The 26,734-nt window shown below is 41.5% G+C and overlaps 1 protein-coding gene across 7 annotated transcripts in view; it reads left to right on the top strand.

Moving 5' to 3' along the window:
- The first annotated feature begins 6,834 nt into the window (after nucleotides 1-6,834).
- The window catches only part of FAM172A (family with sequence similarity 172 member A), a 421,562-nt gene continuing 401,662 nt past the window's right edge, over nucleotides 6,835-26,734 (top strand). For 4 of the 7 annotated variants that reach the window (XM_059888825.1, XM_024995320.2, XM_024995314.2 and 1 more), the window contains exon 1: nucleotides 6,835-6,998. The gene's annotated coding sequence lies outside the window, so the exon portion shown is untranslated. Of the gene's footprint in view, nucleotides 6,999-10,800; nucleotides 11,495-26,734 lie in introns of all 7 variants that reach the window. The other 3 variants (XM_059888827.1, XM_059888823.1, XM_059888824.1) reach the window with 2 other exon arrangements.

Below are 26,734 nucleotides of genomic sequence, written 5' to 3'. Positions count from 1 at the left end.
GGAAATTCTCAGTTCACATACTGCTGAAGCTGAGATTGAATGATTTTGAGCATAACTTTATTACCATGTGAAATGAGTGCATTTGTATGGTAGTTTGAACATTCTTTGGCATTGCCCTTTTTGGGATTAGAATGAAAACTGACCTTTCCCACAGCTGAGATTTCCAAATGTGCTGACATATTGAGTGCAGCACTTTAAAAGCATCTTCTTTTAGGATTTTAAATAGCTCACCTGGACGGTGACCTTCTGCCAATTCATCTATTACAATTTAAAGTGTTCTACCCATACTGACTTCTGCTTCCTGTTCAGTTCACTCACGCAGTCGTGTCCAACTCTTTGCAACCTCATGGACTGCAGCACACCAGGCCTCCCTGTCCATCACCACCTCCCAGAGTTTACTCTAACTGATGTCCATTGAGTCGGTGATGCCATCCAACCATCTCATCCTCTGACGTCCCCTTTTCTTCCTGCCTTCAATCTTTCCCAGCATCAGGGTCTTTTCCAGTGAGTCAGTTCTTCACATCAGGTGGCCAAAGTGTTACAAATTCAGCCTCAGCATTAGTCCTTCCAGTGAATATTCAGGACTGATTTCCTTTAGGATTCAATGGTTGTATCTCCTTGCAGTCCAAGGGACTCTCAAGAGTCTTCTCCAACACCATGGTTCAAAAGCATCAATTCTTCTGCACTCAACTTTCCTTATAGTCCAACTCTCACGTCCATACATGACTACTGGAAAAACCATAGCCTTGACTAGACGGACCTTTGTTGGCAAAGTAATGTCTCTGCTTTTTAACATGCTGTCTAGGTTGGTCATAACTTTTCTTCCAAGGAGCAAGTCCCTTTTAATTTCATGGCTGCAGTCACCATCTGCAGTGATTTTGGAGCCCCCCAAAATAAAGTCTGTCACTGTTTCCCCATCTATTTGCCATGAGGTGATGGGACCAGATGCCACGAGCTTAGTTTTCTGAATGTTGAGCTTTAAGCCAACTTTTTCACGCTCCTCTTTCACTTTCATCAAGAGGCCCTTTTGTTCTTCTTTGCTTTCTGCCATAAGGGTGGTATCATCTGCATATCTGAGGTTACTGATATTTCTCCCAGCAATCTTGATTCCAACTTGTGCTTCATCCAGCCCAGCGTTTCTCATGATGTATTCTGCATATAAGTTAAATAAGCAGGGTGACAATAAACAGCCTTGACATACTCCCTTTCTTATTTGGAACCAGTCTGTTGTTCCATGTCCAGTTCTAACTGTTGCTTCTAGACCTGCATCAAAAGGCAGATCAGGTGGTCTGGTATTCCCATCTCTTTCAGAAATTTCCACAGTTCATTGTGATCCACACAGTCAAAGGCTTTGGCATAGTCAATAAAGCAGAAATAGATGTTTTTCTGGAACTCTCTTGCTTTTTCAATGATCTAACGGATGTTGGCAATTTGACCTCTAGTTCCTTTGCCTTTTCTAAATCCAGCTTCAACATCTGGAAGTTCACGGTTCACGTATTGCTGAAGCCTGGCTTGGAGAATTTTGAGCATTACTTTACTAGCGTGTGAGATGAGTGCAATTGTGCAGTAGTTTGAGCATTCTTTGGTATTGCCTTTCTTAGGTCTTGGAATGAAAACTGACGTTTTTCATTCCTGTGGCCACTGCTGAGTTTTCCACATTTACTGGCATATTGAGTGCAGCACTTTCATAGCATCATCTTTTAGGATTTGAAATAGTCAACTGAAATTCCATCACCTCCACTAGCTTTGTTCGTAGTGATGCTTCCTAAGGCCCCCTTGACTTTGCATTCCAGGATGTCTGGCTCTAGGTGAGAGATCATACCATTGTGATTATCTGGGTTGTTAAGCTCTTTTTTGTACAGTTCTTCTGTGTATTCTTGCCACCTCTTCTTAATATCTTCTGCTTCTGTTATGTCCATACCATTTCTATCCTTTATTGTGTCCATCTTTGCATGAAAATTTCCCTTGGTATCTTCCATTTTCTTAAAGAGATCTCTAGTCTTTCCAGTTCTGTTGTTTTCCTCTATTACTTTGCACTGATCACTGAGGAAGGCTTTCTTATCTCTCCTTGCTATTCTTTGCTACTTGAATGCTACTCTGCATTCAAATGGGTATATCTTTCCTTTTCTTTGCTTTTCACTTCTCTTCTTTTCACAGCTATTTGTAAAGCCTCCTCAGACAGCCATTTTGCTTTTCTGCATTTCTTTTCCTTGGGGATGGTCTTCATCACTGCCTCCTGTACAATGTCATGAACCTCCATCCATAGTTCTTCAGGCTCTCTGTCTATCAGATCTAATCCCTTGAATCTATTTGTCATTTCCACTGTACAATCATAAGGGATTTGATTTAGGTCATACCTGAATGGACTAGTGGTTTTCCCTACTTTCTTCAATTTAAGTTTGAATTTGGCAATAAGTAGTTCATGATCTGAGCCACACTCAGCTCCTGGTCTTGTTTTTGCTGACTGTGTAGAGCTTCTCCATCTTTGGGTGCAAAGAATATAATCAATCTGATTTCAGTATTGACCATCTGGGGATGTCCATGTGTAGAGTCTTCTCTTGTGTTGTTGTAAGAGGGTGTTTGCTCTGTTCAGTGCGATCTCTTGGGAAAACTCTGTTAGGCTTTTCCCTGCTTCATTCTGTACTCCAAGGCCAAATTTGCCTGTTACTCCAGGTGTTTCTTGACTTCCTACTTTTGCATTCCAGTCCCCTATAATAAAAAGGACATCTTTTTTGGGTGTTAGTTCTAGAAGATCTTGTAGGTGTTCATAGAACCATTCAACTTCAGCTTCTTTAGCATTACTCGTGGGGGCATAGACTTGGATTACTGTGATACTGAATGGTTTGTCTTGGAAATGAACAGTGATCATTCTGTCATTTTTGAGATTGCATCCAAGTACTGCATTTTTTACTGTTTTGTTGACTATGATGGCTACTCCATTTCTTCTAAGGGATTCTTGCCCACAGTAGTAGATATAATGGTCATCTGAGTTAAATCCACCCCTCCAGCCCATTTTAGTTTGCTGATTCCTAAAATGTCGGCATTCACTCTTGCCATCTCCTGTTTGACCACTTCCAATTTGTCTTGATTCACGGACCTAACATTCCAGGTTCCTATGCAATATTGCTTTTTACAGCATTGGACTTTGCTTCTATCACCAGTCACATTCAGAACTGGGTGTTGTTTTTGCTTTGGCTCTGTCTCTTCATTCTTTCTGGAGTTATTTCTCCACTGATCTCCAGTAGCATATTGGGCACCTACCGAACTGGGGAGTTCATCTTTCAGTGTCCTATCTTTTTACCTTTTCAAACTGTTCATGGGGTTCTCAAGGAAAGAATGATGAAGTGGTTTGCCATTCCCTTCTTTAGTGGACCACATTTTGTCAGAACTCTCCACCATGACCGACTGTCTTGGGTGGCCCTATGTGGCATGGTTCATAGTTTCATTGAGTTAGACAAGGCATGGTTCATGTGATCAGATTGGTTAGTTTTGGTGACTGTGGTTTCCAGTCTGTCTGCCCTCTGATTGAGAAGGATAAGAGGTTTATGGAAGATTCCTGATGGGAGAGACTGACTGAGGGGGAATCGGATCTCTGATGGATCCATGTTCAGTGAATCTTTAATCCAATTTTATGTTGATAGGTGGGGCTGTGTTCCCTGCCTTTTATTTACCTGAGGCCAAACTATGGTGGAGGTAATGAAGATAATGGCGACCTCCTTCAAATGGTCCCATGCATTCACTGCTACACTCAGTGCCCCCAACCCTGCAGCAGGCCACCACTGACCTGTGCCTCTGCTTGAGACTCCTGGACACTCACGGGGAAGTCTGGGTCAGTCTCTTGTGGGGCCACTGCTCCTTTCTCCTGGGTCCTGGTTCACACAAGGTTCTGTTTGTGCCCTCGAAGAGTCTATTTCCCAGTCCTGTGTAAGCTCTGGCAGCTCTATGGTGGGTTAATGGTGACCTCCTCCAAGAAGGCTTATGCCATACCTGGATCTGCTGCATCCAGAGCCCCTGCCCCTGCGGCAGGCCACTGCTGACCGTACCTCGTCAGGAGACACTCAAACATGGTTCTGGCTCAGTCTCTGTGGGGTCTCTGGGTCCTGGTGTACATAGGTTTGTTGGAGCCCTCTAAGTGTCTCTGGCAGGAATGGAGTTTGATTTCTGTTAAGCTATGCTTTTCGTTAACTACTTTCCTGTCTTTTTAATTTGAGGTGTAATAGTTTTCTGACTTCAATTCTCTAAAGGATCTAAAAAGAGCTGTTGAATTTAGGTTTTTAGGCTTTTCTTTCTTGTCGTGAGGATAAGAATGCTGATTTTCAAGCTTCAAACTCTTTACATATTGGACTGGAAATCTCTAATTCACTCTAAACTGTGTTCTTTCCAATCATACTCCTGACTCACAAATATGGCTGGAAGGAAGGGAAAATTGTTTTGTCTCACCTTCTGCACCTTTTACTTCTATATGTTCCACACTTATTCTGTTACTTTGAGGTCCTTCAATGTCGCCTCATGAGTGGGAAGAAAAGGCTGTCATAGACTGTGACCATGCTTCCCTCAGTAAAAATGTCCAGGTGCTTGTGTTTTCTGTCATCAAGTACTTTTGTACATTTTGTTCTGGAGGTTCACCCAAGTCCAGGAATTCCAACACTGCCATTCTCTGATACATGGGACAGATGCTCCAGCCAATATCTCTAACTTTCCATGCAGTCCCTCTTCTTGCAGCTTACTTCACACAACCTTATTCTACTGACTTGTTTGTTCCTTTCTGCTAGAGTTACTTCTCTCCCTTTCTTCAAAATAATTCTACCCTAGAGTTTGTGTCTCTCCATAAAGATACAGGAAATCCTAAGCCCAGTACCTCAGAATGTGACCTTACTTGGAATAAAGTCATCAGATAGGTAATCAGGTTAAAATGAGGTCACTGGGATGGGCCCTTATTTAATATGACTGACGTCCCTATAATAAGGAAATTTGGACACAGAGACAGCACACAGAGAGAATCTCATGTGAAACTAAAGAGATTGGGGTGATGTAGCTACAAGGCAAGGGGCATCAAAGATTGCCAGCATCCCTGTAGAAGCAAGGGAGAGGCAAGGAACAAATTCTTCCTTGCAGCCCTTGGAAGGAACCAACATTGGGTGTACTTTGGTCTCAGACTTCTAACCTCCAGAGCTGTGAGGCAATACATTTCCATTGTTTAAGCCACCTGGTTTTAGGTACTTTCTTATGGCAGCCCTAGCAAATGAAAACACCTAGCCACGTACCAACATGTCTACTAGTTGCTGGGAAAACTTAACAGTTATTATCTCTGTACTCTGTCAATGAAGAATACCAAGTCTCTTGTCTTCCAAGCAAGAGTTGGTAAATCATGTTTAGCATCGTCTTTTCCAAAACTCCAAATTATTGGCCAAGTTCCCATGCCTCACTCCAAAACTATTTCTTACCACCTTTTTCTTCAACAGCAGCTTGGGGTGGCCCAGTGTCAGATCATTCAGGATCTTATGGATGTATGAAAACAACTTTGGATTTTAATTTTAGTAGAGAACATCTTAAATGTTTTGAATAGGGAAGGAACAGATTCTAATTTTCTTTTTAAATGGATTTCTACAGTTGCCAATTGGAGACTAGATTGTACAGAGGTAAGAATAGAAGCATTTAGAACAGTCACTTTGAACACCCATTGAGGACCAATGTAGAAGTTGTAGAAGTGGTAAGAACTGGTTAGATTTAGGATACCTTTTGAAGACAGAGCAAACCTATATGCAGGTCAGTAAGCAACAGTTAGAACTGGACATGGAACAACAGACTGGTTCCAAATAGGAAAAGCAGTACGTCAAGGCTGTATATTGTCACCCTGCTTATTTAACTTATATGCAGAATACATCATGAGAAACGGTGGGCTGGAAGAAGCACAAACTGGAGTCAAGATTGCCGGGAGAAATATCAATAACCTCAGATATGCAGATGACACCACCTTTATGGCAAAAAGTGAAGAGGAACTAAAAAGCCTCTTGATGAAAGTCAAAGAGGAGAGTGAAAAAGTTGGCTTAAAGCTCAACATTCAGAAAACTAAGATCATGGCATCTGGTCCCATCACTTCTGGGGAAACAGATGGGGAAACAGTGGAAGCAGTCTCAGACTTTATTTTGTGGGGCTCCAAAATCACTGCAGATGGTGATTGTAGCCATGAAATTAAAAGACGCTTACTCCTTGGAAGAAAAGTTATGACCAACCTAGATAGCATACTGAAAAGCAGAGACATTACTTTGCCAACAAAGGTCCGTCTAGTCAAGGCTATGGTTTTTCCAGTAGTCATGTATGGATGTGAGAGTTGGACCGTGAAGAAAGCTGAGCGCCTAAGAGTTGATGCTTTTGAACTGTGGTGTTGGAGAAGAGTCTTTAGAGTCCCTTGGACTGAAAGGAGATCCAACCAGTCCATTCTGAAGGAGATCAGCCCTGGGTGTTCTTTGGAAGGACTGATGCTAAAGCTGAAACTCCAATACTTTGCCACCTCATGCGAAGAGTTGACTCTTCATTGGAAAAGACTCTGATGCTGGGAGGGATTGGGGGCAAGAGGAGAAGGGGACGACAGAGGATGAGATGGCCGGATGGCATCACAGACTCGATGGAAGTGAGTTTGAGTGAACTCTGGGAGGTGGTGATGGACAGGGAGGCCTGGCGTGCTGCGATTCACGAGGTCGCAAAGAGTAGGACATGACTGAGCGACTCAACTGAACTGAACTGAACTGAACAGCCCAGGGAACCAACCCAGCGACCGCGCCCCGCCCACTTCCGGCCGGTCGCGGCCGTCGGCGTCGCGTGCGCGATGACGTTGCAGTCTCTAGCGGACCCCGGAAGTGCAACTTGAACTTGATCGGGGCGCGGATTCCCGAGAGGGAAAGTCATAACAACCGCACGAGGGAGTTCGACTGGCGAGCTGGAAGGCCACGCCTCCTCCCGCCTCCCCCCACAGCCCTGCAGCTGGGGGCAGAGTTCAGGTAGGACAAGCGTTTGCCGGCGTGCGAGCTCGCGGGGGGCAGGCCCGGGCAGGAGTCAAGAGGAAGAGGCCGGCCCCTTGATTCATCCTGGGCGGGGGTCGCTGCCGCCGGAGGAGGCCGGAGGGTACCCGAGAGCCAAGTTGTGGTTCCTGCGCACCCCTCTGCCTTCTGCCCGGGACCTCGCCGATGGGCAGCTTAACTCCTGCTATTTCCATTTTCGATGCGGGGCAGAACACGTGTGTTCCCTGGCTGAGTCTCCTTCCACTTGGAGACTGTAGCGTAATGGGCCTTCCTAAGCTTTCTCAGGTTGGGGGGTAGGGTGGAGGGGGATGCATTGCAGTTTTCTGGTTAAAGATTTTTCTACGAAAATTACCATCACCTGACAGACCTTTATCAGAAATCATTCGTTGCAGACGGAAGACTATGAAGTGCAGTTATAAAATGCTCTCAAAACTTGTAACTTGCACGAGCTCTGGTGGGACATTTCACTGGGATGCGTTCGTAATTGAAGACTTTTGACTTTGAAATAAAGTTAGGTATATTTTGGAGTCAGTCTTCTCTTTCCCTCATTCAGAGATTTAACATATTCGTCTAGAGCTCCGGAGTGTGTATTCGTTGTGCCAAGTAATTGGTTAGTTTTTGACTATCTTGCATTTGTCTATTTCCCCAAATCCTCTCAAAAGTTCCAAAGGGAAAAATCCTCCGGTTTTTCAGGCTACCATGTGCCTTATACCATTTACCAAAATGCGTGAAATATCCATTTCACGGTAACTTTTGTCTTAAAGCTTTGTTAGAGATACATTCTTCGTGTTTATTCTTTATCCCTCATTGCGAGGAACAGATACACTGTATTTATTTAATGTATTTAGAAAACGAACGTCAAAAGGGGACGACAGAGGATGAGATGGTTGGATGGCACCACCAACTCCATGGACATGAGTTTGAGCAAGCTCCGGGAGTTGGTGATGGACAAGGAAGCCTGGAGTGCTGCGTCCATTGGGTTGCAAAGAGTCAGACACGACTGAGGGACTGACTGAACTGAACTGAGTTAGAAAGTAAGTCAGGGAGCAGTTTTTTGACATGCTGCTACCAGGCTTCTATCTGACTCTTCAACTAAGTGTTCCTTCAACTTAAGGGTGAGCCTAAACCAGGGATACTGGATGTCTTTGAGGCAGTGGCTACTACAATGCTGGTACCAAAGTCAAGAGGGCAATATGACCTATGAAACTGTAAACATCTATCCAGTCATTCAATTAACAGATATTCATTGGCCACCTTCAGTGTGCTGGGTAGCGTTCTAGGTGCTGGGTTTCCAATAGCAAACGGAAGAGGCCATCTTTGTGTTGAAATTTACATTGTGGATAGAGAAGGACAATTAGCAAATAAATATGTCAGGTAGTGATAAGAGCTATGAAGAAAAATAAAGCACACTGAGGGGAGACAGAAGGATGGAGCATGCTCTTTTAAATAGGGTGGTCAGTGTCAGCCTCTTTGATAAGACGACTTTTGAGTAGAGATCTGGATGAAATCAGAAAGTGAGCTCTGGAGGTATGTGGTATGTGTTTCAGGCTAGGAAAAGAAATATATTTGGTATATCTTGAAATATCTTGGAATAGCAAGGATCTAGGCATGCAGTCATCAGTGTTTAAAATTCTCAAGAATATTTATTCAGTGATTTGTGTGACCATAAGTGATCTTTTTTATTGACAGCCTATTTTTCTCAGCTTTCCCCGACAGTCCTCTATGAGGAGAATCTGATGTCTCCAGATATGTAGAGATGTTTCCAGGCTCGCATTAGCATATTTACATAACTTGTCCTGTTTTAGGATCAAATTGGGTTTGTACAGTGGCCATGGGTAACTGAGTAGTGAGTGAAAAAAGCTAACTTATGTCAACTTTTCATTCTTTTTTCTCTAAAATTGTAGTAAAATACACATAACATAAAATCAGTCATTTTAACCATTTTTAAGTGTACACTTCAGTGGCATCAAGTATTAATACATTCACATTGTTATGCAGCTGTCACTACCATCCATTTCCAGAATTTTTTATCTTCCCCAAGCAAAACTCCATTCCCATTAAACATTTCCCATTCTCCCTCTTCTCAGCCCTGGGCAACCATTAGTCTACTTTCTTTCTCTCTGAATTTTGTTTCTGCTCTAGATATCTCATGTAAGTGGAACCATATGCCGTTTGTCCCTTTGTGACTGGCTTATTTTGTTCAGCATAGTGCCTTCAAAGTTCATGTATGGTGTAGCATGTTCAATGTTCTTCCTTTTTTAAGGCTGAATAATATTCTCTTGCATATATAGACTACAATTTGTTTATCTGTTCATTTGTCTGTGAATACTGTGTTGCTTCCACCTTTTGGCTATTGCGGATAATGCTGCTGTGAACACGAGTGTGCAAATATCTATTTTAGTCTCCTGCTTTCATTTCTTTTGGTTATATACCCAGAAGTGGAAGCGTTGGATTATGTGCTAATTCTGTATGTAATTGTTTAGAAATTGCCATCCTGCTGTCCACAATGGCTGCACTATTTTACCTTCCTACTGGCGGTGCAGAGGTTTCATTTTCTCTGCATCCTCACCAACAGTTCTCCATAGCCTCGCCAGACATATTTTCTCTCTTAAAAAATAATAATAATAATAATAATAGTCCTCCTAATGGGTATGAAGTAATACCTCAGTGGTTTTGATTTTCCTAATGATTGGTAATATTAAGTATCTTTTAATCTGCTTTTTGGCCATATTTTTATGTCCTTCTTTGGAGCACTGTTCATTCATTTCACGATCTATTTTTTGTTTGTTTGTTTTTGGCTGTGGCACACAGCTTGCAGCATCTCAGTTCCCCATCCAGGGACTGAACTCAGGCTATGGCAATGAAAGTCTGGAATTCTAACCACGAGGCCACCCAGGAACTCCCCTTAAGGTCTGATCTTAATAGAAAATTTTGCAGGTTTTTTGGCAAATTTTTTTAAGGGTTGAGAAAGCAGCCACCTTGTCTTCTGTTACTTTTTTAACCTTAAAATGCTATAATTATCAAAACTTAAATTCTCTATAGACCAAGTACCTGTAGTAATTCCAAACTTAGAAGTAAAAGAAACTGTGAAATACCTTTTATAACAATGAATGAACGTCTGGGTATCAGACTGTGATGAAAAGTTCTGAAAAGCCGAAGATCATCCTGACCTGCTTTGAGTCTTTTCTCTTTTTCTTTAGATGGGAAGGAATATATTGATCAGCTGACTGTGGCTTTGAAGTAGATCGCTCTTGTGTTGTTGTTTCTGGTAGCTGAGAAGAGCAGGAAACAAGAGAGAAAAATGATGAAGAAACAGAGAAAAGACGTGTTAGGTAGCAGTTGGATGTGGCTAGATGGAGAGTAGCAAAGGAGTTCAGTGACATTAAGGGACTAAGCCCTGGAACTGACAGGAGAAGACAGGGGACCTGGCAACAAAATGACAGAAAGTGATCCAGCTCCACAGACTGGAAGGGGCTGGGGACAGGGTGGGAGTGCAAATCACGGCTGCATTTCAGCCACACCTACTGTATACCAGGTCCAGTTCAGTCCAGTTCCAGTTCAGTCGCTCAGTCGTGTCCGACTCTTTGCAACCCCATGAATCACAGCACGCCGGGCCTCCCTGTCCATCACCAACTGTATGCTGCTGCTGCTGCTGCTAAGTTCCTTCAGTCGTGTCTGACTCTGTGCGACCCCATAGACGGCAGCCCACCAGGCTCCCCCGTCCCTGGGATTCTCCAGGCAAGAACACTGGAGTGGGTTGCCATTTCCTTCTCCAATGCAGGAAAGTGAAAAGTGAAAATGAAGTTGCTCAGTCGTGTCTGACTCTTAGCGACCTCATGGACTGCAGCCCACGAGGTGGCTCCGTCCATGGGATTTTCCAGGCAAGAGTACTGGAGTGAGTTGCCATTGCCTTCTCTGCACCAACTGTATACCAGGTAACATATGTCAATTCATCTGGTTCAATGCTTAGTATTTGGAGGGTGTGCGATGTATATAGCCCACAGAAATAAACTTAAGTTGTTCAGACCGTATATCATATCATTTCCAGCCATAGAGCAGTGAGGTTTAATTGAGTAATTTAATGACTAATTTTGTAGTTTAACAGTGTTCAGCATTGTTAAAAATTATTTTTAATTTATCCGTTTAAGAAAGGAAGGACTTTTTATTTTTAGTGCAAGATAATGCATCTTAAAAAAAAAAACAAAAAACTGTTGAATGTTTTTTACACTGCTGCTGCTACTGCTAAGTCACTTCAGTTGTGTCCGACTCTGTGCGACCCCATAGACGGCAGCCCACCAGGCTCCCCTGTCCCTGGGATTCTCCAGGCAAGAACACGAGTGCATTGCCATTTCCTTCTCCAATGCATGAAAGTGAAAGTGAAGTCACTCAGTCATGTCCGACTCTTCTCGACCGCATGGACTGCAGCCCACCCCAGGCTCCTCCGTCCATGGGATTTTCCATGCAAGAGTACTGAGGTGGGTTGCCATTGCCTTCTCCAGTTTTTTACACTCAGATCAGATCAGATCAGATCAGTCGCTTAGTCATGTCCGACTCTGTGCGACTATCATTTATTAAATACTTTTTGGGTACTGCATTTAGCTATTTAAGTTATAAAGCTTATTTAAGTTAATTACTATGCTTTGATTTAAAGTGCTGAATGAAAAATTGTACCACACTCTTGCGTATCATTCTATGAATTTGCTACGGATGAGGTAGCAGATGACTGACTTGCTTAACATTTCACAGCTAAACTAAAGATAATTTAGAGGTAGCAGTGCTCTGCTACTTAATCTGACATTGTGTTCTTGTCTCCTTTTTTGGAGAATGGTTCATTTTTGCTATATAGATACTGCAATATAGATAACAGATAATTTTTGCTGTAGAGAAAAATATCACTGTGAAGACAGATCATTGAAGCAAAGCATTTATTGTATGTTTCTATTGCTTTATAGCAGATTGGATATTAATTTCAGGTGTAGTCTAGGTTGATCATATACTTAGGGTTGATTTGCTTAGTGGTTAGAGAGGCGTTGATAAGACTAAGACTGTGGAATTTGGGCCTCTTAAGACCCTTTAGTAGCTAATTAAGGAAATGATAGCAAATAGTACCCAATAGTATAACTGCTAATGGCTATGGATGTGGCTGGTTTTCCTATCCCCTGCTAATCATTGCCATCATATGTGATACGGTGTAAGAAGGCAGCAGGGAAGATACTATATGTGGCTCAACAGATGCAGTACTTCTATTTAAAAAAAAAATTCAGAGTTAATATCCAACATAATGAAAGAGTGTGATATCTTTTTCATCTGAAAAGCATAACTTAGTATTGTGTGCTTTGTTTAGAACATGGAACAAGCTAGACATGTGACCAAAATTATAACTCAAGGTAAAGCAGTTAAACTAAAAAGTTTGATTAATTAATAACTGAGATATTCTCTTGACTTGAATTACCCCATTCTTCTTGATATCATGTCTTTGTCTATACTATGGAAGTGACTCTTACAGTAACTCAAGTAGTTTGGGAAATAATTAATCATCACAGTTCATTTGTTTTAATACCCATTAATGTAGTTGAAGTATTTATCTTGAGTTGTCAGATCCAGGAATTGGTTGGTCAACAAGAGAGGAAGGATCAGATCAGGAAAGCAGGGGAAGTACTGGCAGAAAAGAAAGGGGTTCTGTCAACAGGTATTATAGCTGAACAGGGATTGGACTCTTATCTCAAAAGTGATGGGAAGAAGTGGGGAGATACAGGAACAGGAAAAGGCCCAAGATCTACATGAACTGAAATATGAGGCAAGGAAAACAGGGAAATAGTCAGGCAGGGTCTCAGTTATCTGAATCAGTAAAAGATGGATGCCTAGTCATAAGGCAGTCTGGATCCCATACTTGAGGATCTTATGTGCTGGTTGGGATGTCTGCTATAAAGACAAGATTTAGCAAAATGTTTTGTATTATGATAGAAGTATGTGTGGGATGGTATAGGAGAGGCGCAGTGCCTTACCTGGGGTTTTTGAAAGACTTGGTGGAGACAATGATACCTAAGGTGAAAACTTAAGAATAAGTCATTTAAAAATAAAGTGAAAAAGCTTTCTAAACAGAAGAAATAGCTGTCAGCTGTGTGGTATTTTTTAAAAACTAAGAGAAATTTGCAAATACTCGAGCAGAAAGTTTAATTGTTACGAGAGATGGAGTTGGTGAAACAGATAGGAATCAAGTCATGGAGGGAGAGGCACAGGATATGAGAAGGCTTGTATATTTTGATAAGGGTTCTGGACTTGCCTCTGTAGCCAACAGAAACTATTGAGTGGTTTCTCTTCTCTCCTGTGTGACAAAGAATTTAGCTTTGCCCCAAAAGAGGCCTGGTTTTTGCCCTCAGTTTCTGGATGGTTTCTTGGTTTGCTTGGGGACTTTGGATCACATGTCTAACAGTATGATTTAGAGTGGAGGCTGCCCATAGCCAGAAAGACTATGTGACTTAGTGTAGGGCCTTTGACTCCCTTGGGATCAGTTGACATTGAAACTGACATCAGCTATGTAAGCAGTCAGTCAATCATGCCTATGCAATGGAGACTTCCCCGACCCCAGCCCACCCTCAAAAAAAACAACTCTGAACACCACGTTTCCTGCAAGCTCTCCAGGTTGGCAGTAGTCTGTGCATGTTATGCCATATAGTTAGCAGAGAGTAACATCCAAAACTTCACAGAGGGACTTGCCAGGAGGGTCAGTGGTAAAGAATCTGCCCGCCAATGCAGGAGACGTGGGTTCGATCCCTGGGTCAGGAAGATCCCCTGGAGAAGGAAGTGGCAACCCACTCTAGTATTCTTGCTTGGAGAATCCCATGGACAGAGGAGCTTGGTGGATTACAGTCCATGGGGCTGCAAAAGAGTCAGACATGACTTAGTGACTAAACAACAACACAGCTTCACAGAAGACATCAGAAGCTGTGTGTTTGTACTCTCAACTTTGTCCTGTATGCTTTTTTCCATTCCCTGACTTTAATCATGCTTAAGCCATAGTCATGAGTATAAAAATTTTTCAGTGAGTTATTTACGTCTTCTAGAGAATTATCAGGCCTGAATGGACTTTGGGAATCCTGTGCACTTGTAATTGGCATTAGGAGTGAAGGTAATCTCTTGTGTGGACTGTTGCATCAAACTCTATAGTTGGCCAAAGCCTTTCACATCTCCTTTCTCTGCCTCTTCCTTCCTCTGATTAGGAACAAAAATGGCTTTAGCATTTGAACGCAGGGCCGAATGAACTGATGATGTTGAAGTAACCTCTCTTCTAAGATTGAGGCTGTTTGGAAAAGTATCAAGAATGTTGTAACACAAATGGGTCTAAACGTGACATCCCCTGATACTTTCTAATTGCTATGGAGTCAGTTGCATCTCTCAAAGTACATAATTTGAAGCTCTAACCCCACCAAAGTAATTAAGGTTAAATGAGCTTATGTGGGTAGGATCCTGATCTGATAGGATTCGTGTCTTGATACCTGAAACCTCACTTGATTTCTCTCTCTACCATGTTAGAACACAGCAAACAGGTGGCTGTCTAAAAGCCAAGAAGAAAGTTCTCACCAAAAACCAACCCTGTCAGACGTTGATCTGTGATTTCTAGCCTCCAGGACTGTGAGAAAATAAAGTCCTCTGTTTGAGCCAGCTGGTATTTTGTTATGGCAGCTGGAGCAGACTAATATACTAATTTATGATCTTTTTTTTTTTTTTCTTAATCAGTGATTAGGTTTCATGTGCTCTAGCGGAGGAATGTTAGGAGTTCGATGAACTCAGTTTTTCTTGAGTTCAGTTACTCAGTCGTGTCCGACTCTTTGCGACACCATGGACTGCAGCACTCCAGGCCTCCCTGTCCATCGCCAGCTCCCAAAGCTTGCTCAAACTCATGTCCATCAAGTTGGTGATGTCATACAACCATCTCATCCTCTGTCTTCCCCTTCTTCTCCTGCCTTCAATCTTTCCCAGCATCAGGGTCTTTTCCAGTGAGTCAGTTCTTTGCATCAGGTGGCCAAAGTATTGGAGTTTCAGCTTCAGCATCAGTCCTTCCCGTGAATATTTCAGGACTGATTTCTTTTAGGATTGACTTGGATCACCTTGAAGTTAAGGTACTCTCAAGAGTCTTCTCCAACACCACAGTTCAAAAGCATAAATTCTTTGGCACTCAGCTATCTTAATAGTCCAGCTCTCACATCCATACATGACTACTGGAAAAACCATAGCCTTGACTAGACAGATCTGGGTGGCAGAGTAATGTCTCTGCTTTTTAATATGCTGTCTAGGTTGGTCATAGCTTTTCTTCCAAGGAGCAAGTGTCTTTTAATGTCATGGCTGCAGTCACCATCTGCAGTGATTTTGGAGCCCAGAAAAATAAAGTGTGTCACTGTTTCCGTTATTTCCCCATCTATTTGCCAAGAAGTGATGGGACCACATGCCATGATCTTAGTTTTCTGAATGTTGAGTTTTAAGCCAACTTTTTCACTGTCTTCTTTCATTTTTGTCAAGAGGCTCTTTAGTTCTTCTTCGCTTTCTGCCTTAAGTGTGGTATCATCTGCATATCTGAGGTTATTGATATTTCTTCTGGCAATTTTGTTTCCAGCTTGTGCTTCTTCCAGACCAGTGTTTCTCATGATATGCTCTGCATACAAGTTAAATAAGCAAGGTGAGAATATACAACCTTGATGTACTTATTTTCCTATTTGGAACCAGTCTGTTGTTCCATGTCCAGTTCTAACTGTTGCTTCCTGACCTGCATACAGATTTCTCAAAAGGCAGGTCAGGTGGTCTGGTATTCCCATCTCTTTCAGAATTTTCCATAGTTTATTGTGAATCACACAGTCAAAGACTTTGGCTTAGTCAACAAATCAGAAATAGTTGTTTCTCTGGACCTCTTGCTTTTTCCATGATCCAGTGGATGTTGGCAATTTGATCTCTGATTCCTGTGCCATTTCTAAATCAAGCTTGAACATTTGAAAGTTCTCAGTTCACGTATTGTTGAAGGGTGGCTTGGAGATTTTTGAGTATTACTTTGCCAGCGTGTGAGATGAGTGCAATTGTGTGGTAGTTTGAACAGTCTTTGACATTGCCTTTCTTAGTGATTGGAATGAAAAGTGACCTTTTCCATTCCTGTGGCCACTGCTGAGTTTTACTAATTTCCTGGCATATTGAGTGCAGCACTTTTCACAGAATCATCTCTTAGGATTTGAAATACCTCAACTGGAATTCCATCACCTCTACTAACTTTGTTCGTAGTGGTGCTTTCTAAGGCCCGCTTGACTTCACACTCCAGGATGTCTGGCTCTAGGTGGGTGGTCACACCATTGTGGTTTTGTGGGTCATGAAGATCTTTTTTGTACAGTTCTGTGTATTCTTGCCACCTCTTCTTAATATCTTCTGCTTTTGTTAGGTTAGTACCGTTTCTGTCCTCTATTGGGCCCATCTTTGCATGAAATGTTCCCTTGGTATCTCTAATTTTCTTGAAGAGATCTCTAGTCTTTTCTATTCTCTTGTTTTCCTCTTATTTCTTTGCATTGAATGCTGAGGAAGGCTTTCTTATCTCTTCTTGCTATTCTGTGGAACTGTGCATTCAAATGGGTATGTTTTTCCTTTTCTGCTTTGCCTTCGCTTCTCTTCTATTCACAGCTATTCGTAAGGCCTCCTCAGACAGTCATTTTGTCTTTTTGGACTTCTTTTCCTTGGGGATGGTCAAGGGAAGCATGCAGGAACAAGACGTTCCCTGTCTCCTTTACAATGTCACAAACCTCCGTCCGTAGTTCATCAGGCACTCTGTCTATCAGATCTAATCCCTTGAATCTGTTTGTCACTTCCACTGTATAATCATAAGGGATTTGATTTAGGCCACATCTGAATGGTCTAGTGGTTTTCCTTACTTTCTTCAATTTAAGTCTGAATTTGGCAATAAGGAGCCATGATCTGAGCCACAGTGAGCTCCTGGTCTTGTTTTTGCTGACTGTATAGAGCTTCTCCATCTTTGGGTGCAAAGAATATAATCAATCTGATTTCAGGATTGACCATCTGGTGATGTTCATATGTGGAGTCTTCTCCTGTGTTCTTGGAGGAGGATGTTTGCTATGACCTCTGCATTCTCTTGGCTTCATTTTGTACTCCTAGGCCAAATTTTCCTGTTATTCCAGGTATCTCTTGACTTCCTACGTTTGCATTCCAGTCCCGTGTGATGAAAAGGACATCTTTTTGGTGTGTTAGTTCCAGAAGGTCTTGTAGATCTTCAAGAACCATTCAACTTCAGCTTCTTCAGTGTTACTGGTTAGGGCATAGACTTGGATTACTGTGATATTGAATTGTTTGCCTTGGAAATGAACAGAGATCATTCTATCGTTTTTGAGATTGCAACCAAGTACTGCATTTCAGACTCTTTTGTTGACTATGAGGGCTACTCCATTTCGTCTAAGGGATTCTTGCCCATGATAGTAGATATAATGGTTATCTGAGTTAAATTCCCCCATTCCCGTTCATTTTAGTTCACTAATTCCTAAAATGTTGATGTTCACTCTTGCCTTCTCCTCTTTGACTACTTCCAATTTGTCTTGATTCATAGACCTAACATTCCAGGTTCCTATACAGTATTGCTCTTTAGAGCATCAGACTTTACATCCACCACCAGTCACATCCACAGCTGGACGTTGTTTTTGCTTTAGCTCCTTCTCTTCATTCTTTCTGGTTTTATTTCTCCACTCTTCTCTAACAGCATATTGGGCACCTACCAACCTGAGGAGTTCATCTTTTAGTGTCCTATTTTATTGCCTTTTCATACTGTTCATGGTGTTCTGAAGGTAAGGTACTGAAGTGGTTTGGCATTGCCTTCTCCAGTGGACCACGTTTTGTCAGAAATCTCCATCATGACCCGCCTGTCTTGGGTGGCCTTACACAGCATGGATCATAGTTTCATTGAACTAGACAAGGCTGTGGTCCATGTGATCACTTTGAATTTTCTGTGATTATGGTTTTCATTCTTTCTGCCCTCTGAGGGATAAGGATAGGAGGCTTATCCTTAGACCCTCTTTATAGTTGAATCACCTGAAATTGCTCAAAAATTTGAAAGAATTTGATCAGAGAGACCTTCAAGAGAACTTACAGTTTATATACCATCTAAAATGATTGAGCAAAAAAGTTGGTACATGAAAGTAGAAGAAAGGAAGAAGGAAGAATGAAATGAAAAGTAATAGATGGTAGGGTCTTTGCTGTAGATTGGATTGTGGTCTGATTTACACAGGATGACTCTAGGTTTGGTTCTAAGATTCGGCAAATTTGGTCTTACTGGAGACAGTTTTGGACCTCTTCTCCCCAGCAGGAAAGCATTTTTAATCTGTATTTTGTTCTTTCAGGATATTTTCCTACTTTTTTCTAGGTGACTAATATGATAAAATCAATTCATGCTAATATATTTCACAGGTAATTATGATAAAAGTATTATTTTTTGCAGATATTATTTCATTTTGAAGCAGTGTGAGTGATTCTAATGGTGAAAATTTGATCTGCCTTAGGAACACTACAAGTACTTCTAACAAACTAGATGATTCCATTTTATCATTCAGAATAAGCTATTTATTTAAAACAGTTTATTTATTCTGAATATTTTTCCTCAATAAAAAAACATGTATAATTATTTTTATCCAAACAAGCATATGTGTTTGTGTTTCTGACTGTTTCAGTTTAAAATATAAGGTTTTTCTCTCTTTCTCTTTCAACAAAAAAAAAGACTTAGAGCCAGATCAATCCCTAACACTGAAAATGAGTTTTTAAAGCTAATATCCCTTTATTTTTAAAATCCAAAAACAGTGGGAGAAAGCAGCGTTTTTATTTTGGTAAATCCAAAAGAAGCTCCTTCCCCACGTGGAAAATAAATTATTGCTGAATTGGAAAATCAGTAAGCAATGTAGTCAGTGATAATGAAAATAAATGAATCTGGGAGCTAAAGTGATGTGCAGTAGTTCGCTGGGGATTTGAATATATGTTGTCTATTGCTGTGTAACAAGTTATCTTAAAATTTAGCAGCTAAAATGAAGAACATCTGTTATCTGCATGTTCTCTTAGGGTCAGGTATTTAGGAGCAGCTTAGCTAGGTTCCTGTGGCCCAGACAGTAAAGAATCTACCTGCAGTGTGGAAGACCTGGGTTTAATCCTTGGGTCGGGAAGATCCCCTGGAGGAGGGCATGGCTACCCGCTGCAGTATTCTTGCCTGGAGAATCCCTTACACCAAGGAGCCTGGTGGGCCACAGTCTGTGGGGTCGCAAAGACTCAGACACGACTGAGCGACTAACACTTTAACTTTTCACTTAGCTAGGTTCTTGTTTGGGATCTCTCCCAGGGTTGGAATTTCAGCGTCAGCTGGGGCTGCCGTCATCTGTAGTCTAACCTGGTCTGAATCATGTGCTTCCATCGTGCGCCCCTCTGGCTGTCGGCAGGAAGCTTCCCTCACTCACCCCACGGGTTCCGCTCTCCATACGGCTGCTCACAACACGGTTTTCTCAAGAGTGAATGATCCTCGAGAAGGATGGAAGCCACAGTCTCAGAAGAGTGATACTGTCGCTTCTCCTGTTCACTGTTGGTCATACACGTCAGCTCTGGTCGGTGTGGGAGGTTACTTCATGGAGGCATGACTCCTGAGAGAGGAAGGCTGCCTGCCACTGTCCGCCCCCCAGCCTGCAGGGGTTCCTGTCCTTTCCCCCAATCCCCATATACAGCACGCTCACCGCTTCCCAAGGCCATCACATGTCTCATTCTATGACGGTATCATCTTGAAGTCCAGAACCACATCATCTAAGGCAGGTCCAGGTGTAGGTGGGGTTCCTTGAAGGTCACTCCTTCAGCATAGCTTCTTGAGTTCACTCATTTCCACTTGTCTCTGCTCACCCATCTGCCCCACCTCCCAAAATACAGTGGGGGGTCAGGCACAGGGTAACTTCTGTAGACATTCTTGTTTCTTAAGGGGGAAAATGGGAGACACAAAGGCATCACTGGCTCATAGCATTTCTGAAATCCAGATGGGCAGTATTGATAGGGCTCAAGCCTGGGTGTTGTTATCCATGTTTACAGCTTTGCTGTCTGTGCTCTTGGTCTTACCTCTTTTTTTTTTTTTTTTTTTCCATAAAATATAGTAGGTGCTTGTAGGTGAGTGGTTTTCTCCGTCTACTTCCTACCAGTAAAACTGTAGGGTCCAAAAAACTCTTTTCATTTAAGATGTATTAAATCTTTTAAATATTAAATTAAAAGATGTATTGAAAATCCTGTATACATCTTGTGGATATTCTGTAAATTCTATTGAGATGTGAATTCTATTGAGGTGCATTTATTTAGTTAGACAAACGCCACAACTACACCTTTTTCTTAAAAGCTAAATCCTTATATACTTCAGGCTCTTGCGTATTAGGCTGAAGGACAATGACCATAAGCTTTCTATAAGCTTTATTGTTTGAGAGAATCAGTAAGGCACACTCTACTCTCTTGAAAGGGCCTTTTGTCTGACTGACTAATATTCTAAGGTGTCACCTTTAATGTATTGATACATTAGTATTTAACACTCAGCTTCATCTTTGAACCATGTTTTCCTGGTAGTGTCCTCGATTTGCTTAGAAGACATTTCTCACTCAGCGTCATTTGTCTTCTGGAGAGGAATTTTTTCTCTTTTTAATAGACTTTATTTTCTAGAACAGTTCTAGGTTCACAGCAGAGTTGAGTGGAGAGTTCAGAGATTTCCCATATACCTCCTGCCTCTTGGACTCACATAGCCTTCCTGGCTATAAAATTCTGCATCAAGAGTGGCGCTACATTTGTTACAGTCAGTTAACCTGTTGCTGTTGTTATTGGTCAGTCGCTAAGTGGTGTCTGACTCTTTGTGACTCCATGGACTGCAGCACACCAGGCTCCTCTGTCCTCCATGATCCCTTGGAGTTTGCTTATAATCGTGTCTGTTGGGTCAGTGATGCTATCTAACCGTCTCATCCTCTCCTGCCCCCTCCCCTTGGCTTTCAGTCTTTCCTAGCTCAAGGTCTTTTGCAATGAAATGGCTCTTTGCATCAGATGGCCAAAGTCTTGGAGCTTCAGCTTCAGTCCTTCTATGAATATTCAGGGTTGATTTCCTTTAGGATTCATTGGTTTGCTCTCCTTGCAGTCCAAAGGACTCTCAAGATTCTCCAGCAGCACATCTCAAAAGCATTAGTTCTTTGGCACTCAGCCTTCTTTATGATCCAGCTCTTTCATCTGTACATGACAACTGGAAAAACCATAGTTTTAGCTATGCGGACTTTGGTCGGCAAAGTGATATCCCTGCTTTTTAATATGCTGTCTAGATTTGTTTTAACTTTGCTTCCGAGTTATCCTACACTGACACATCATTATCACCCGAAGTCTGTAGTTTACATTAGAGTTCTCTCTTGGTGTTGTATATTCAGTGGGTTTGGACAAATCTATATGGTACGTGTCTACCATCAGAGTATCATTCAGAGTAGTTTCACCACCCTAAAAAATCCTCTTTATTATGCCTATCCACTCCTCCTTCCTCCCTAACCCCTGGCAACCACTAGTCTTTTTAGTTTCCATAGTTTTGCCCTTTCCAGAATATCATAGAGCTGAAATTGTATATAGTATGCAGGCCTTTGCACGTTGGCTTCTTTTACTTAGTAATATAACTTTTTAAGTTTCCTCCCTGTCTTTTCATGGCTTGATACTGTTTGTTTGTTTGTTTTTCTAAGTGTTGCCAAGTAATATTCTTTTGTATGAATGTACTACAATTGATTTATTCATTCACCTACTGAAGGACACTTTTGTTCTTTCTGAGTTTGGCAATAATGACTAAAACTGCTGTTGATATCTGTATGCAGATGTTTGTGTGGACATAATTTTTCAACTAGTTTGGCTAAATACCAAGGAGCATGATCGTGGGTTGTATGGTGAGAATATATTTAATTTTGTAAGAAACTGTCAAATTGTCTTCCAGTGTAGCTGTATCATTTTGCATTCTGGCCAACAACGAAAGCAAGTTCTTGTTGCTGTATATCCTTGCCAGCATTTGGTGTCGTCAGTGTTAAGGATTTTAGCCATCCTAATATATGTGCAGTGGTATCTCATTGTTGTTTTAATTTGCAATTCCCTAATGATATATGATGTTAAACATCTTTTTGTAAGCTTATTTTCCACCTGTAATCTTCTTAAGTCAGGATGTACTCATCAGGTCTGTTGCCCATTTTTTAATTGGGTTGATTTCTTATTGTTGAACTTTAAAAGTTCTTCATCAGTTCAGTTCAGTTCAGCCATTCAGTTGTGTCAGACTCTTTGCGAGCCCATGGACTATAGCACGCCAGGCCTCCCGGTCCATCACCAACTCCTGGAGCTTACTCTAACTCATATCCTTTGAGTCGGTGATGCCATCCAACCATGTCATCCTCTGTCGTTCCCTTTTCCTCCCACCTTCAATCTTACCCAGCATCAGGGTCTTTTCAGATGAGTCAGTTCTTTGCATCAGGTGGCCAAAGTATTGGAGTTTCAGCTTCACCATCAACCCTTCCAGTGAATATTCAGGACTGATATCCTTTCAGATGGACTGGTTGGATCTCCTTGCAGTACAAGGGACTCTCAAGAGTCTTCTCCAATGCCACAGCTCAAAAGCATCAATTCTTAATATATTTTGAGTAAGATACCTTTATTTGATATGTCTTTTGAAAATATTTTCTCAGTCTGTGACTTATCTTTTCATTTCCTTGACAGTATCTTTTGCAGTGCAAGGTGTGGCTTCTTTTCGTTTAACATTCCTTTTATTAATATATTGCTTGCTTCTCACATTTTAGTATAAGCAGCAAGAACCAGGTTGGCACATTCAGCACTCTAGGTAGAAATCTCCTTGTTAGATCAACCACTTCATTAGGTACATTTTCTACTTTCCATATAATTCCGTGGAACACTAAAATTGCCACCACTACATAACAGCCCCCTTCTCGAGTTCCCAGTAACACTTTGCTTTCTTGCAGGTCCTCACGCACAGCCTTATCAAGGACCACGGGGCTTCTATTAACAGAGTCTTCAGTGGGATGGGGGCTGTAGGCTTTCTCTAACACTTTTTTCAGAGCCCCCTCTGTCTGATTCCAAAGCCATTCTCACATTTAAGGTTTTTGGTATGACAGTATTCCACTTGCAGGTACCAAAATTGATATCTGTGGTTGCCCTAAAATAAGTAGTTGCTGTACTGAGACTTCTGTAAGACAAATCACGTGGTTGACTGAATTACAGCACAGTTTGAATTTGCAATCCTAAAGGAAGGATTGGACCTCGATCATCATGGTGGGTATATAAACGCATATGCTGAAGAAGTTGGGCACCTCAGATCTCTAATTCTGCTGAGCCTCCTTTGCCAGTAGAAGTAGCCCTTCCATGCCTTCCCAGGAGGTCTGTCTCCCCTGGCCTGAAGAACCTGTCAGTGGCCTCCCCTGAGCTGCCCACAGTGGATCGCTGATCTTCCTCTTTTCTTATTCCAACCATCTTCCATTTCTTCTAGACCTATGACCAGACGAGTCCAAACAGACCCCAGAGGGTGAGATAAAAAGATTAAACCACAAAGATGCGTGTGATTTTTTTCAGTTTGTATATATAGAAACTGGAGAATCGTGTGTGGGAATAGGTTCTAAGAATGTGGAATCAGGTTAAAGGAAAATACAGTGGGAAAGAAGCAGTGATGCTCCTCGCTCCTTTGAAACATTCTGCGTACTGTCTCCGCGCTTGTAGTTTGATTAGTTAATGGCCTCTCTCACTAGACCAAGCTGTTCAGTTGCTAGGACCATTTATTTTTGTAACAGCATGAGAAGCAGCAAACATTATATGCCAGGTATTGTTCTGAGAACCTAACACACATTAGTTCATTTGATCCCCACAGCTATCCTTCAAGTAGGTACTAATATAAAGTGCAGTTTTTAGATGTGGAAACAAGGTTACTGGATTGAGGGTCCTCAAGACTGCCCTTAGGTTTGACGATTTGCTGGCAGAACTCCCAGAACTCAGAAGCGCTATTAAATTCACAGTTGCACTTTATTACAGTGAAAGGGTACAGATTAAAAACAGCAAACAGAAAAACCACGTAGGGCCGAGTCCAGGAGAGACTAGGTACTAGCTTCCGCTTGTCCTCTCTGAACAATTGTACAGAAAGTGTCTTGTTCTTCCATCGACAGTATGTGACAAGTGCAAAGTGTTAGCAACCAAGGAAGCTCCCCTGAACCTTAGAGTCCAGAGTGTTTTTTGAGTGTCAGTCACATAGACACTGGGGGCTTCCCTGGTGGCTCAGTGGTAAAGAATCTGCCTGCCAATGCAGGAGATGAGGGTTTGATCCCTGGCTCGGGAAGATCCCCCCCGAGAGGAAAATGGCAAGCCACTCCAGTATTCTTATTTAGAGAATACCGTGGACAGATGAGCCAGGCAGACTATCGTCCGGGGGGTTGCAAAAGAGTCAGACATGATTTAGCGGCTAAATAGTAACAACAACACACATGCAAGGAGTGGCCCCATGACTAACTCAGTGACCAGCCCCACAGAGATCAATCTGATACAGCATGCCGCAGGATCCAGGGAATAAAAGCATGCATTCACCATAAATCATGTGGTTAGTGTAAACTGCATGGCATGGCCCAAGGCCTCAGGCGTACGAAGATACTATTATCAGGCGTGGTATTCCAAGGGCTTATAGGCATCTCACAGAAGCCAGTCAAGGCTAAGTTCTTTCTTTAGAATGCACAGGTTTTGGACATCTCAAGCCTGCCGAGTTAACTGCACACGTGAGGTTAAGTACCTTGGCCTAGGTATTATGTAGAAGAAATGGTAGAGTTAAATTTTAAGTACAGGCATTCTGGCTCCAGTGTTCTATGACCATATGTTCTACTGCCTTTTGGTATAGCTTCTGTCAAATACAGAATCTGGTATGTTTGAGGCACTGAATAAATTTTTATTAAGTGAATGTGGAGAAGGGAATGGCAAGCCACTCCAGTATTCTCGCCTGGAGAATCCCATGGACAGAGGAGTCTGGTGGGCTGCAGTGTATGGGGTCTCAAAGAATCGGATACAACTGAGCGACTAATGCACGTTAAAGTGAGTGAATGGAAGAATGGTAGGGAACTGTAGGCTGGGCCTGCTGATTCAGCAAAGGTTATTAGTTTTAATGCTTTTTCGTGGAATACCACATGTCTCTATCTACTCCACAGCTCTCCAAAATCTATGTAAGTTATTAGACATTCATTGAAGATCAGCTTAAGTTTCTTTTTGGCTGTCTTCTGCTGTGTAAATATTGCTCAGTTGACTTGAGTAGTAGGATTAGAAGTCTAATTATTTCTAATGTATTAAGAAAGTATATGACTGCTTGAAATTTCAATAATTAGAGCTATTTTTCTGGTTTACAGTGTTATGCATTCCTTAATAGCTGTTGCAATTATAGCTAAAGCTAAATACTTGTGATATTTAGGTTATTTTTCTATTTGTGTGTATTTGCTAATTTCTGTTGGAATAAATAACAAGATTTGGCTGAAATGTAACAAAATAATCACTCCTCAAGTAATAGTTAATAAATTTGTTATATTATTTTCTACCCAACAGGGTATATATATCATTCTCCATGGAATGAGTACTACCATAACATGTAAAGCATTTAGGGAAATAGAATAAATCATGCCAATTACCATTTAGTTTTACATTTAAAAAATCTCCTCACTTTTATCTGTTGTAATCTTATTAAGTTATAATTGAAGTTCAATAAATGGTACATATTTAAAGTATATAATTTGATGTTGTTTTAGCATATATCCTTGAAATTCTCATCACAGTCAAGATAAGGAATATTTCCATCATCTCCAAATGTTTTCTCCTGTCATTTTCTGTTGGTCATTTGTATGTCTTTTCTCAAGAGATAGCTATTTAAATCTTTTGCCTGCTTTTAAGTTTGATTATCTTATTATTGACTTGTAAAAGTTTTTTTTTTTCCTTCTGTCATCTAAGTATTTCCTCCAGTCTGTGGCTTCTTTTTCATTTTCTTAATGTTATTTTTTGAAGAGCAAACATTTTTAATTTTAATGAGGCACAGATTATCAATTTTTTCCTTTTATAACTTGTGGGGTTTTTTGGTTGTTTTCAGACTGAGAAAACTTTGCCTACTCTAAGATTCCAAAGATTTTCTCTTGTATTTTCTTCTAAATTTTTATAACTTTAGGTGTTATATTCTTGTCTGTGCTCTATGATCTATGTTGAATACGTTTTTATATATGATGTGAAGTAAGAGTTGATTTTTATCTTTTTGCAAACAGATAATTCAGTTGAATCAATGCCATCTTGATCTCTCCCCGTAGCCGTGTATGTTGGCTTAAGCGTCGTGTGTAGGGCAGGCTGGTTACCCCTGTGTCCAGAGTTCACTTTGTAACAAACTTATGAACAAATGTAATCAGAGATTACATTTTATTTGTCTTATCTGCACTAACTTCTCTCAATTTATTTAATGATAAAAGTGGGTATTCATAAATTAGGTCTTCCCAGGTGGCTCAGTGGTAAGAAGAATCTGCCTGCCAGTGCTGGAGATGCCGGAGACGTGGGTTTGATCCCTGGATCCGGAAGATCCCCCGGAGGAAGAAATGGCAAACCACTCCAGTATTCTTGCCTGAAAATTTCCATGGACAAGGGAGCCTGGTGGATTACAGTCCATGGGA

Source organism: Bos taurus, chromosome 7, assembly GCF_002263795.3.
Source record: "Bos taurus isolate L1 Dominette 01449 registration number 42190680 breed Hereford chromosome 7, ARS-UCD2.0, whole genome shotgun sequence".
Classification (NCBI taxonomy): Eukaryota; Metazoa; Chordata; class Mammalia; order Artiodactyla; family Bovidae; genus Bos; species Bos taurus.
This window is presented reverse-complemented; position numbering and strand designations above follow the sequence as displayed.